Genomic DNA, 14,424 nt, shown 5'->3' with positions numbered 1-14,424 from the left:
TGCAATGTTAGCCACTATTACTAGTCACTCACTGGTGAGGTTTTTGGTTCAAATAAATAGCACTATTCTAATTATCAGCAAATGCTAAGTGGAGTAATTTACATTATTTTTACTGTAAAGAAGGTGGAGGAGGAGACCTGAAAAGCATGCATTTTGTAAGGACAGGGATAAGTATGAGTAATTAGGGCATACCAAAAAATTAAGCAAAGCACCAGACTCAGTATGAAAGTTAGGACACTTGTCTTGTAAACACCATGGGTTGAAGCCATCAAACATTCTTCAAATGGAAGAACTGATGGCCTTCTTTCAAGGTATACATATATTTTTTCTTTTATTTTCTTTTTTGTTTTTTAAACCTGGAACTGTGCACTGTAGAGAATCAGAATATTTTTTTCAGCATAAATTAAATATGCACTTCAATACATCCGTGATTCCCTTTTTCTTTAATATGTTGGATTTAAATAAATTCTCTGTCTTTTCAGGGCAGCCTTATTCTTTGCCTGCATTTCTGCATGGAAGGAAAGGTCTTTCAGGTAGTGGGAGGTCTGTCTGTCTGCTCGCTGTCTCTGCTCCTCTCTGCTGCCCTCTGGCATCATTTTGGCCAGGTCTGTGCAGGAAGTATCTTCAACTCTGCAGGAGGTTTGCATGCTGTCTTTGTCATCTTCTTTCTTTGACAGAAAGGTTCTGTAGGTATGGGTGTGTAGATGCACATATGTATAAAACTGCTTGTTCATCAATATATGGTGAACCCATGGATTCATGAAGAAAAAAATTCTTTTTTCCATCACATGCTTTTTATTGGTGTCAATTACATGAGCAAACCTCTTTTAACAGGCATGAGGCACAGCCCTTACCTAATGCTTGCCTACTGCTCTCAGTCTTTCCTCTTCTCCTTGAGTCCTCCATGCTCACAAGCAACACTTTGCACTTGGATCAGCCACTCCTTCATTAAGATAATTCCTTCTTTGCTTTCAAAACTCACTTCAGATGTCTTCCTTCCACTTAGACTCCACACAGTGTGCCCCCCAGCACTATCTGCCACCATCTCTTCACTTGATCTTTTTGTTCCTATCATCTATATTTATATTAAATTGTCTTCTTCTTGGGGTAGAGACCTTGTTTTCCACGCTCTTACGAAGGGATATTCTCACGTCCAGGAATGCAGAACTAGGAGAATACAAGCCAAGAAAAAAATATTTTCAAACTCTGTTCTGAAATTTCTACTGTAATTTTGCTATTGGTTAGGCAGATTGAAACCACCATTTAAAAATCTGCCAGTGTAATCTCCAGAAGCAAAAAAACCCCCAGCCCCTGGAGCTCAGCAATTAGAAAATGAAAGAAGATTGCTTTCTATAGATATGTTATGATTTGCAAAGATCTAGATACTGGAATGAATAGCTAATTCACACATATTATCATTTAAGAGCCAAATCTACTAAACACACCCCTGACTTGAAGGAAATCTAAGAATAGGAGGCATGTCAATTACTGTAATCCTTAAATTATGCATATCTTTCAAAATCTTCCATCAATGTCTTCGGTTTTTCTTCTTTGGAGGTTTCTGTACTTCCTCCACAAGGCAAAATGAAACAATGGTTTATTTCAATAAATGTTGTGCCTGAAGGACTGTTATTTGTTACTAGGGATTAAATAATTTAAGGGATCATACCTTGTCATACCGTCCTAAAAGGAGTTTTGGTCCATCAGATCTTCCATCTTGCTTCAGAAGTGATCAGCAGGTAGAGGAAAATTCTCTGCTTCTGTTACCCAGAAGGGAATAAATTATTCAAAAAATGTTAATGTAGAAGGCAAGCAAAGAATAACTTTCTCCATCAGTAACTTAAAAAAAAAAAAAGACCTTTCACATCTGTCTGTATCAGAAAAACGCAGATACAAGATAATTTCAGGTTTCTGTTTAAGAACCCTAAAATAAGAGCATCTGTTAGCTGCAAAGGTAATCACTGTACAAACATATGGGTATGCAATGAAAGGAAAAAATGTATATATCTTCATCTTTTTGTGGCTCATACAGTAAAAGGCGGGGGTAGCTCACTTGCATAACAAAGGCAGCAGAGCCTTAGGCTACAGATTTTGAGGATCATTCTCATTCTCGTGGAAAAGCAAGTATATAGATTATTCTTAATGCAAGGTCTCAATGCACACAATTGGATCTGAGGGAAAATGGAACTGTGGAGCTGCTCTCCCCTGCTTACATGGAGAATTTCTATTTCTTTAACTCTCCTTGTACCACGGCACAGCCTGCCCTGACCAGATTCAGCTCTGGAGGTGCAAAGATTCTCATGCCTGAAATCTTTGTCCTTGGTAATCTTTGGTAAAACCACACTTTAATTTTATTTTTAAATTATCTAAATCTTGAAAGCACAAGTCACAGGCTCAAAGTCCCTTTTCAAAGCTTCTCAAAGTGTCATGTCCCTCCTGCAGGAGGCTTTTCATTGATATTTCCTTTCCTAATGCCATAAGTCCTTTCTTTTCACCTGTAGCCTGATGGCTTGAACTGAATATGAAACTGGTCAAGCTCAAATGGTCTTTTGAGCTTACTAAGACAGTTAAAGCACAAGAAGAACCTTGCCACAAGCAGGCCCAGCCACCTTTGGCTGTGTGCTCCACCACCAAAAACCTCCTTGTGAATGGGTGAGGTTAAAGCCTGGGTCTCGAGCAAGCACTTCTCTGTCCTCCTCCACCCTGGGTCCGAGCCACTGCACCTCCCACCCGACAGGAATCAGGCTGTGACACACACATGATTATTCATGACTATCCACCATATCCATACTCCAGATCATGACATGAGCATAACAGATGTTTAAGGCTCATAATCCCATTTTATGTCTAGAATCAATTCTTTGTTGGTGTTTTTTCCTACAAGAATTTCAGCCATGTTTTTGAGAGCAAATAAGAAGCTGACTGCAACTTGTCACTGTCATATTTTCTGAAAAATCTTCTTGCCAGGATTTATCTCCTGGGAAACTGAGAAGCCTCAGAGAAAAAGGAAAACAATATTATCTCATTTGCTTCTCCTGTGTTTTTCTGCTTTGGAATGTGGTTGGAGGCTGTTTATCCAACATGTGAATTGTTTTGATTTAATGACCAATCCTGGTCCAGCTGTGTCAGGACTCTGGAAGGAGTCACAAATTTTTTATTCTTATCTTTTAGCCTTCTGTTTGTATCCTTTCTCTATTCTTTAGTATAGTTTTAGTGTAGTATTCTTTAATATAATATCATAAAATAATAAATTAGCCTTCTATGCAACTACTCAGCTTGCCTATACTAATCAAGTAAATACAACTGCTCAATATGTCTTTTTGGAATATTTGTGCATGTGGTTGTCCATATGCAGCTGAGAAAATATCAAATTCCTGGTCTCAAAGGTGTCCTCACTCTGGGGAAAAAAAAAAAAAAAAAAAAAAAAAAAAAAGACCAGGCATCAACACAATAGAGGACCAAATGTCATGGTAATTTTTTTACTCAATGTCTGTTTTAACTCTGTTATAACTCTGCTGCCAGATAGGACTATCAATTAATGTAGCCGTGGTTTTTTTTGAATATGATCTACAAATTGCTGGACTTGAATGATAAACCTGTCTTACAGAGTCTATGGACAGATGGATTTTATGCACTGATACTGAATCAGTGCTATCTGAATGCACCCCAAAGCATCCATTTCTTCTGTCAGGCTCTGAAGAACTGCAGTCTTTAAGTGTGATTTTAAATTATTTTTCTTTTTTTAAGGTGCATCTAGAAAATTATTTTGATGTCATAATCAATCATCAAGAAATACACAGCAGCAATTAGCAATACAATCTATGGGATGCCATATTTCTTTGTTAGGAAAACACTTCTCATTTGCACATTTTTTGACACATGGGGATACCCTCAAATTGTTTGTTGAGAGAAACATCCTAAGAAAGCTCCAGTTCAAGACAAGTCTTGTGGCAATCCACTACAGGATTTTAGGATGCAGATCAAAACTGCTTATATTAGCTAAAAAAGCTTCTTTCAACCCTTGCACACATATGTGGGTGTGTTCTAATTAAAGCTTGGTGGATAATGAATAATTTATTTAAGGTCTTTCACCGCCTTTGTTTGTAAATTGTCAACAACAGGATCACAGTTTTCTTGATTTTTTTGCTGGAAATTACTCCTTGGGCTTCATTTATTTCCCCTTTTTACCAGTTTCTGCCTTTTTTTGTATCCTATTTTTCTTTTGTCTTTTTCTCTCTGCACTCTTGCCACACATGATCTCTATGTGTCACTAACTACCTTTATACATCCTACCTATCACTGCATTGCATTCAGACTCTGCTCTAGCTAATTTTTGCTCCTAAAACTGTGGAGTCATCCAGACCCTGGTAAAATGGATATAAAATGGTGCCAGCTCAGAAGGGGAAATTTTCTGCTTCTTTTGTACTCAGATTGTACACTCATAAATACATATGTAGGTGTAAGGAAATAAAAAAACCTCTCTCATTGTGGTTCATCTTACTCTCCCATGCTTAGCTGCTAAGGTACTGTAATGATTTTGCTACAGTTGCTACATTTTGCTTAATATCTTTTCTTGTCTTGTCATGTCATATCAGTCTTTTTTCCCAGTTCCCTAATTTTTCCTTTGTTTTTAGTAAAACTACCATTTCTCTACAGCCTGAGAAGGAAGAGCAGTGTCAGCTCAGCAATAGTGGTAACTCATTTGTATTTCTTTCAGATGCAGAAAAGGTAGTCTGTTCGTTTCTGAGCTCTGACATTCTGATAGTCAAACATTTTATAGCTTCCCACTCTATTCCACCTTTCTGAGACACATCCAGATGGTGTTACCTCCATGCATGGGGGGTCTTTCACCTGTTCACAGGAATTCCAAGTCCAATGGCAATGCTGGATATTGAATTTGGATATTATGATTCACTCAGTACCAACAGACTCAGAAGGTCCTCAGGTAGGCTGTATCCTTGAAAGCTTTGTTGTTTTATGCCAGCCTGGAATAAACCCCTAAACTGCAGGTTCAGACTCTGCAGAATGCTGGAAATGCCATCACAATCACGTGTACATGGAGGGGAACCAGGTGTGGATATCCCTAGCAGGAAATCACTGTGTCCAAAAAGTACTTTTTAGGCTTTGGACACATCACATCTTAGTCTATCAAAGAGATCATGTCAGAAATCTCTCTTGTGACCTTACATTTTCTTAACATCAGTGTGGCTTTGTGGAAAAGATTACCCCTTGGGTTTTATGGCTGCTATGGATCCTTCTAGGATCCTGCAATCTTTTACTTTTTCAGGAAATACATGGAAAACACTACTGCACAGGAGAGACTGGATAGTAAAACATGGTGACATTCAAGAGTTGTTTCTTCAAATAAAAGGTGACTAAAATAAAGAAACAAAGCTGGAAGGAAACAGCATGGCTAAACCAGTCTATAAAAAGAGGAAAGAGACAGATTTTAGGTTAATTTCAAAGTGCTGTTTATGGTTCAGAACAGAAAAGGGTAGTAGTGTTCAAGCAGTGTCATTCCAGGGAGGCTTGGAGAGCCTGCAAGAGGTGTGCACAAAACAAGGGAAGCAGTCCAGTACTGCTGCAAACTCCTCACTGGACCCACCCCTCTTGTTTCTAATGCAATAGAAAACAGAAAACAAACTTCAGGCAAAATTTAAAGTATTGATAAACTCTAGGAAGGCAAGAGCAGAACAGAAGTGGCAAACCTCTGACTCTCTAAACCATAGTAATGAAACTAATGCAACACTGAAGCCTCCTGTATCCAGTACTGGAAGGTTTTGGTCTTCCAGCTGGTGAATTTCTTTAGATTGTTTTGTAAGCAAAACTAAAACATATAAAGCAAAACCCTGAAAAGTCTGCCTGCTCCAGAAAGAAGTATGTTAAATTCTGACAGCTTTATTGCTGTATACCAGGTGGGGAAACCCTAGGACAAATGACTTGCTAAAAATATGTATTTGTTCCATTTTATGTTCCTTTATTACAATCCTCCTCGAAAAACTAGATAATTCTTTAAAATATGTTTCTCTGCTCTTTATATTAGCAGCCACCTAATTTGTGATTTCTGCTACCTCACTTCCAGGTATTTGTCTTGAACACATTGAAAGCTGAGTGTACTCTTCCCCACTCCCCTGCTCCCTGACTATCAGGGCCATTTTAATGTTTTGTGAATTATTTAATTGTTTAATGTTTTGTTGTGTTATTTAGTAGCTGGTGTCACTAGAATGCTGGTAGGTTTTAATCAACCATTAAAATTTGCTTACATGCTTCAGAGCACGTTGGCTCCTTATCTCAGGGGCTGACTCTGGAAACAAAAATAACCCTGAAACACTTGGGTTAAGTATATTATGCAAAGCTTTGCTTCCTGCATGGCACCAGAAACATTGAAACCTCTTCTAGCTTCAGTGGCTGTGGGCTATGCTGCATACCTAGCTTTACTCAAAGCTGGTTTGTCTGCTTTTCTGAGGGAGGTTAAAACTGCCTAAAGGGCACTCTGTTTTTTGGCAGAGCCACAAGCTATTTTTTCCTGATAAGAAATGAGAGGTGCAAGTTAATACCCAGTACCAAGGTACTGTTTTTTGGCATCTATTTTCGTGGTTCTGACTTAATGTACCTTACAGTGACCAAAGTTGCACCAGGTAAAATAGCCAAACAGTGGTTGTGTTGTTTTTTTTTTTTACCCTCTTGTATCATAAGGTAATTCTCCTGGCTTTCCTGGAGTTTGCCCTCACAAAGCCAGGTGTTTGCCTGGCAGCAGAAGAGTAGGTAAGCCAGCTGCCTGAGTGAAAAAACGGCACTGTAAAAGGCTGCCAGTGGGAAAACCCTGCCTAGATCTGCTACAACACCTCCTATATGGGGCAGAAGGACACCAAACAAAGTGTTCTGCATCTCCATTCTGTCCCTGCAGCCCAGAGTCACCTCTGAGATTTGCCTGCTGCTGTGCAAATGTGTGTCATCTCTAGGCCAGTACCTTGATGGGCATAGACTTGTTTAAAATGATGGGACTTCCAAAGGAGTCTGGAGGATTTTGGCCACAGGTTTTAATTGGGAATGTGTTTTCTTCCTCTTCAGCTGGGGCACAGGAGAAGGAAATAAGGTGGTTATGGGATCTCTAGCGGGGACACACCTGCAGATGGCTTGCCTGTCTTTGAAACAATGAAAGTGTGACATCCACGTGGAGTGTGACCTCTATGTCCCATTGTCAGTCACTGACACTTCCCTTCTCACCATGCTGTTCCCTCTGGCTCGTTCAGGGGGGCCCTGTAACACCATGAGGCAAGAGGCATAACCCCAAAACTCCTGTAAAACACTCCCCCTCAGCATGGCCATCACTGGCAGGGGGTTGCTAAGGCTAAGAGGGTCCCTTGGAAGAAGGGGGTGTGAGAGCTGGGTGAGGGAAGCAGCTGGCACAGCTCTGAGTCTGGGCAGCAGGCAGCTTGCTCACTGCTGCTGTTCTAGTACAGTGGGGTTTCCTGCTGCCTTTCAGGCACGATTTCTATGCTTGGCAGAGCTGGGTACTGCAGGTACCTGGTCAACTTTAGTAGTGCCTGGCATTCATGGAGATTCTGGCTTGCTTTTCTTCTTGGTGTATGATTGATCAGAGCAGGGCATCAGCTTTGTAATGCTAATTACCATATCGGTGGAGAGGAGCATCATTAAGGCAGAATCTACATCACTCTTTTAAGTCTAAAATTCACCTTGGCAGAAGCCAGCTCCTACTTTGATGTTCAACTCTATCCACACCCACTCTTGGTTTTTGGACAGAGCTGTTTAGGATGTGCATATGAGGGACTGTCCTCACTCAGAGTGGGCACTGATGTAAAAAGGCTACTCACTGTTTAATTGATGGATTTAATTGTCCATCAAAGATGAGCAAGGGCAGGACCCTAGCTTAAATGTGTCATTTCACCTCCTGTCTCCACTGAACATCTCAGAAACCTTCACACTTGGTACTTTATTTCAGGCACTTGAGGGAGGCAGCTCCATAGATTTTCCTTGCTGTTCTGCATCAGAGACACTCACAGCACTGTAACCTAGTGACAATAATCTAATGCTAGTAAATGAACAATAATCTGGGACTGCTTTAAAATGTGTATCATTGATAAACATCTGTTTTGTTACAGACAGCATTTGTGACTGCAGCTCTGTTTGTGTCGGAGTAGGGTGGTTTGTGAAGATGTAGTCACAGTCCAGGATGACTCCCATATTGCTTTAGATTGACAGGTTTTTAAAAGTCTCTTGGGCCAAATTCTTTGCTTCTTTGCATCTCCTATCATTAATTCCACCAGAGGGAAAAAAAACAATCTGATGAGAGCAGTCACTGTGCAATTTACCTGACTTAGCATGGTGAGAAGTGATCAGGAGTCTGAATTGCACTGCCTTTAGTTCTCCCTCAACTCAATTCTTCACCAGCTTACATCTTTCTTCACTGTCTGTTCAAGAATTACTGGTAAATAATATTGTTAACAACTGACACACACTCTGTCCTAATTATAAGTGAGTAATTGTGGCAGACTGGTAAAAAGGAAAGGTCTTAGGCACCCCTGAAAGTAACATTATGTTTTTGAGTTTGATCACTACTCTTATTATGAGTTTATTCTGCATTCTGCAGCTTATTCTGCATTCTTCCATCACTTTCCCAATCCAGATTTGCACAAATATTTGAAAAGTTATTCAGACCACTGTTAAAAACAATTATTTGAAACATTGCAATAAATGAATGAGTAGCAAATTGCACACCCTTTCATCTGTGTATTATTTGTTTAAAGCCAACAGGAAGGTGAACTTGCTTAAAATAAGCATTTTTCAGGGATTCTAAGGTTTCTGCACCAGTGAGTTGGCAGTGTCAATCCAAATGTCACTGTTGTTGGTTGGACTCAGCAGGCTACACCATAAAAATAAAGATGGACCCTTGTCACTGGGATTTTACCACCTACCATAGCTACTACCATAGCTCTTCAAGAAGTTATGTGCTTATTGTGACACAGCAAAGTACTTTAGTGCAAGCTTGTGAGTACTCCCAATGAACTGAACAGGTCTATAGTATGTAGTGGAGCACCTACAGGGTGCGGAAAACATTGTTCCTAAAACTGAGCATTTTCATCACAGAATTTAAGCTTTAATCAATGTTTAATTATAAAGGCTTCTATTTCAGGCAGTTTATAGATAAAATGCCAGTATCTGTGTGACTGTTTCACAACAGACTTTTAAGTGAATGTGCAGAGGGAACACATCATACCGCATAAGGCAACCCACGTCTGTAATTAATATTGTGTTTGGTGGAGACTGTACTTAACTGAAACATAAGAGAAAATTGCTTCAGGAAACTGAAACACGCAAAAAGATGCAGAGCAAGCACTTACGGTGGTCTCAGCCCTATGAAAAATAATAAGAATATGAAATGCATCCATATGGTTCAAATAAAGGGAAGCGTGTGTTCCCAGTTAATGGCACGCTTAGCGGAGAGCCATTCCTCCTCCTGCAGGGGAGCTGGGAGGCGGTGTCACCTGGAGCTCCAGACAAGCCAGGAAGGCCCCTCCTCTGAGATCACATACCAGGGTCTCCAGATGTGGAGCTGTGTAGTCAAGGCTACTGTGTTTGATTTTTAACTCCAGCCCGTGGACAGTGGGGAGGATTCCCTTGGCCTGGAGTGTCATTCCCCATAGGATTCTCATGCCTTAGCGAGAAGAGGTCAAGAAAAGGGGAGAAGGAAGAACTGGACATGATGAATTACAACTGTTATTGCTACAGTCACAGAGTGCAAGGTTACTATGGCAATTAATATTTGTAAAAAGATCCCCAAATCTGTAGGTCCAGCTAATCCTTAGAGCAAAGCCATAAGCTCTGCACGGCTGTGCAGCTGAGGGATGGAGCCAGGCAGACGGCTGGGGTTTTACACTCCTCAGTGCTGCCCTGCCGGGCTGCTGCCACAGCCACAGCTGGAGACACTTTGGTAGGTTCTGCACTACCCTTGCCTTTCAAAGAACAAAAGCAGCCAAATGCAAAGCAGCAGTTCTTTACATTCTGCTTTCTACTAAACATATGGTAGAGTCTCCCATATGCCCCGTGATAATGCAGCTGATAAAAAACCTTAATATTTGCAAATGCATGTTAAAAATCCGCATGTTATTGACCTCAGCTCTTCCAGATCTTTTAAAGGTGCCCAAAGTATCACGCTATGTATTCCATGAACAATCTTAGCTCTGCCTCTCTCTCAGTCCTTCATCTGAGTGAAAAACTGCTTGGTGTGAGGTAGCAAAGAGGCTTTTGAAATTCGTTGCCAATTCAGTATCAAGGAGACCTTTAGGTGAATCAGATAAAGGCCTGACTGGATCCCTTAAAACCAGATGCTGCATGTGCATTCAATTATTTTGTGTGAATGCAATGAGTAAGAATTGAATTAAACTCCCCTCCTAGCCAATATATCTTACTATTTTCTGGTCTAAGAGGAATGGTTTGCAAAAGTCTTTGAGGTGCAGGGAAAGAGGAAAACAATATAATATTTTATGAAATCTCTGATCATGTATTATTTGTTCCTACTTCACAAACTACTGGATTGATAGTATCTTCAGGCTATTCTCCTGATGGATGAGGTAGGATCAGCCAAACAGGGAGGAGAGCCAGTGTTACAAGACCCTTGTAATCATGGGCAAAATCAATTTTGAATGAACTGTGTGTGTGACACACACATGCACAACCAAAAACTGAGCATTCTAATTGATTAAGAAACAAAGACTCAAGTTGCTATCCTCATGAACAAAAAATGTTAACTATGTTTGGGTAATTAATATATCTGGAGAAATTTCAAACTAAGTGCAGCTGTTACACAACCACGAAAAGCAGAAGATTTGTGTGTAATTGCTCACTCAGCTTTATTAATTGGCATTGTAAACCAAATACTGCTCACTGTGTTAATGGAAAATGGAAATTTCTACAATTAATTCTATTCAATCAACAAGATTTTTCTGATGAAACTTTACTTATCAAACTTCAGCTTGGCATTTTTTTGCCCATCTTTTTATTTGAAGAAAATAGGGCGTTTGAGTACATAGCATAAAAGAGGATCAGATTTAGGACAGTAGATTACAGCAGATTCTGATATACATTTGGTCACCTTAAGGGAAGTCAGAATTATTTAAATACGAACTCCTGCATCGAATGGAATTCTTAGTAGTCACAGCCAGAGGAATGCATTTTATTAACACCAAGTGGTATTTATTTCTGAAACAGTTTGTGCTTTAAAGGGCTATTTTTGATAGTCATTGTTCCTGGTACATGAAAACTAGAGAAAATGTGCCTTTTATTTTTTAATTTTTTTTTTCCCCCATAGCAGTGCAATATATGATCAAGTAAACAAAGATGTTTCTATAGGGATAGAAAATGTATCTCAGTTCAGAACCACACAAAATCTTGTAAAAAAAATTTTGGCCTAATAAAAACTACGTGGTGAATGTATGGAATTCAGAGAATGTGTTTATCTTGGGGGCTCTTGAGATCTCGTTCTTGCATTTCTCTGGAAAGTATATAGCATACTTCTTTTTTTCTTCTTTTTTTTTTTTTTTTTTTTTTTTTGGTGTTACAAGATAGAACAGGTACTGGGAAGCATGTATGAAAACAGAGGTGAGAGAGGACCTTGAGACACTGAGGATTGCAGCTCATTATCAGGACTACAGAAATAAAAAAAATGGCATGGTACATTTGAACCTCAATAACTACTTCAATAGCAACTTTTTGGCAAGCAACTCAGAGTGCACTATGCATCACACTATGTATATTTTGTTGTAAGTTGTGATGTTTTCCTTAAGGATTTGAGGGAAAGAAGCAAGAGCAGGGATAGCACAATCACCATGCTCTGTTTCAAGTGCTGTCTCACCTTAATAATTTTTCAAAGCTTCACAAAGATGTTCCACATCCATCCATCAGGCCTGAGGATTCCCATGGAGATAAAGCAGCAAGCAGGTCCTCCTCTACAGCTCTACATGGAAAAAAAATCCAAACACAACACAAACAGTTAATGGCAGCAATTTCAAGGGGGCAAATTTCATACCCATCACACTCCAGGGTTGAAGAAAAAGGCAAAAATGTGACATTAAGTCCATGCAATTTTATTGCTGGAGGTTTTATTGGCTGCCCTCTAGTGAGACCTCTCAGTGGCACAGTCCCTAACCTTGGCTGGGCAGGAGTCAAGATGCTGTGTTTAACCTCCTTGTCTTGGTCTGTAGTGTTTAGATCTGCAGCATTTCCTCTCTGAGCAGTAGTGATTAGGCACTGAACACATGTGGGGGCAGGAAAAAGAGAGGTTCTATCCTGGGAATTTCTTGGCATTGTCAGGACGACAATTAAAGTGTGACTTTCTCATTAAAAAGATGGGCAACAGCATGTTGCAGGTTTCCACAGTTATTTTACATTCTAAGATTTGAGCAAGGATGATTTTCAATTGTCTTCAATTGCCATGGAAGATCATCTTATCCAAGTGCTTTAAAATCTGGTTTAGCTAGCTAAGTGTGATACTCATTATAGGCCACCATTTCTTACAAAATCTCTCTTGAACATAAATCAGTCCCTTCTTCATTTCAGGTACCTCAAAACCCCTATGAAACTGTGATATTCTCTTTGCAGTCACTCCTTGCAGCATACTCTGAATTTCTAGGTAATTCTTATGCAGAAAAACTTGTGTTCAGCAGGAACTTTGGGGCTCCTCTTGCTCAAACCTGGAGCTGGTCAGACTTAGGCAAGCAGAGCTGCAGGTCTGTGAACTCAAGAGGGGCCAGCCTTACTGCTTCCACGCCTGGACATGCTGCTGGCATGTTTGGTTTAGCTCGCGTTTGACTTTGGAAATAAAGAGGAAAGGTTGGGCCACATGAAAGAGGCTTGGTAACTCTGGGAAATGAGACAAAGGCTCTTTCTTCTGAGTTGCTTTCAGTTCCTATGACCCACATTTTCATCAAAGAGCGTAATTTCCCAACACACACCTGATGTGCAGAGGCTTTTCTCGAACCCACACCTGTAAGGGTTGCATGCCCTTTTGTTTTGTTTCTCTCCAGTACATTTCCCTCCTTCCTGACTCCTGGCTCAAGCCGTGCTTGCACGGAATGATCTGAGCATCCACGGGAGCTGTGTGTGAAGTGCTCATGCTTTAAGAAGGGTCTGCATCAGCACTGGCACGTGTTCTGTATTGGTCAGTGTTGGAAAGGAGGGGTGAAAATGGTATGATCAGCAAGCTGGACAAAGACATTTGTTCACCACCTTTGGCAATGGATGCAAAATTGAAAAAAATTATTTTATAGCACTTCCAATTCTGTTTGCAGTAATCATAGTTTGGCACGGACCCTCTACCACAGCAGGAAAAATGCTATTAAATTGTGTCAGATTTAAGGGAAAAATAATGGAATTTTTCTTCCATAAATCATAAAACCCCAAGTCTTTGCAATCTTGTAATGGTTTTATAATCCAAGCCCCTGCTTACATTACTTTATCTTTATGAAGGTGATAAAGAAAACATAACATAGTGTACTTGATTATAAATTATAATTTTATAAGCATCAAAAAATGCAAACTTGCAGAGCTTTTGTTCATGCTTAGATTTTCACATACTTAAGTGCCAGCAGATGTTCAATGATCAATAAAACTCCATTTATATACATTATTCTGAAGCATCCTTGATCATAAATACAGGCTGGGAATGTCTAACTTCACCCTGAGTAAGAAAGATGATAATAGACTATAAAGTTGCAGTATGGAATTCTATTGTGGTAAATTTTACTTCAACTGTAGAAATAAAACACTTCTTGATTTTCATTGAGACTGCTGAGACAGAGCCCATGATTTAGAACCTAAACTGTAGCTTTATGGAAACAGCAAGTGGCTAAAATTAACTTCAGCATTGTCAGGCAAAAATCTTACTTATTATGGTAAACTAAACATCCCCAGAGGCTATAGGCTTTCTGACAAGGAGTCCCTGAATTGTGGTGCTTACATTTGCAATGACAAACAAACATACCTTTATTGAGGAGTGACCACTGATTCACACAGAGGTCAGGAAAGCAGGTCCAAAGACGTTCTTCATTCCAGAACTGACTCTCCAAAGCAAACACTAACACTATGCATGTGAGCTCATACCCATCTCAAGATAGGACTGGAAGAACAAACTCTTCTGAAACCAGGTGCCTGTCAGATGAAATAGAAGATGGTTCAAAGTGGAGCAAGAAGTACCAGTTTTATGCACTTTGTGCTTTAAATAAGAAAAGATTAAACAAACAACAGAAGAAAAAAAGGTAAAATGATATATTGCCTTCCCCTTTCCTGTCCTTTCACTGTTCTTTGTCCACAGAAGCAGCAAACCCAGCTGAATTAGACAAGAGTGACAAGAGACCAGCCCATTTCCCCAGATGTAGAGTTACTTCAGTGCTGAAACTAAAATTTCTA

The 14,424-nt window shown here is 39.8% G+C and overlaps 1 long non-coding RNA gene across 1 annotated transcript; it reads right to left on the bottom strand.

The window, feature by feature from the left end:
* Positions 1-1,690: 1,690 nt before the first annotated feature.
* LOC127059298 (uncharacterized) lies at positions 1,691-14,138 on the bottom strand. Its single transcript, XR_007776969.1, has 3 exons — positions 14,000-14,138; positions 11,873-11,974; positions 1,691-1,760 (listed from the first exon to the last, which is right to left on the bottom strand). It is a non-coding gene; the product is annotated as an uncharacterized LOC127059298 (long non-coding RNA).
* Positions 14,139-14,424: the final 286 nt, after the last annotated feature.

Source organism: Serinus canaria, chromosome 2 (genome assembly GCF_022539315.1).
Source record: "Serinus canaria isolate serCan28SL12 chromosome 2, serCan2020, whole genome shotgun sequence".
NCBI classification, from domain to species: domain Eukaryota; kingdom Metazoa; phylum Chordata; class Aves; order Passeriformes; family Fringillidae; genus Serinus; species Serinus canaria.
This window is presented reverse-complemented; position numbering and strand designations above follow the sequence as displayed.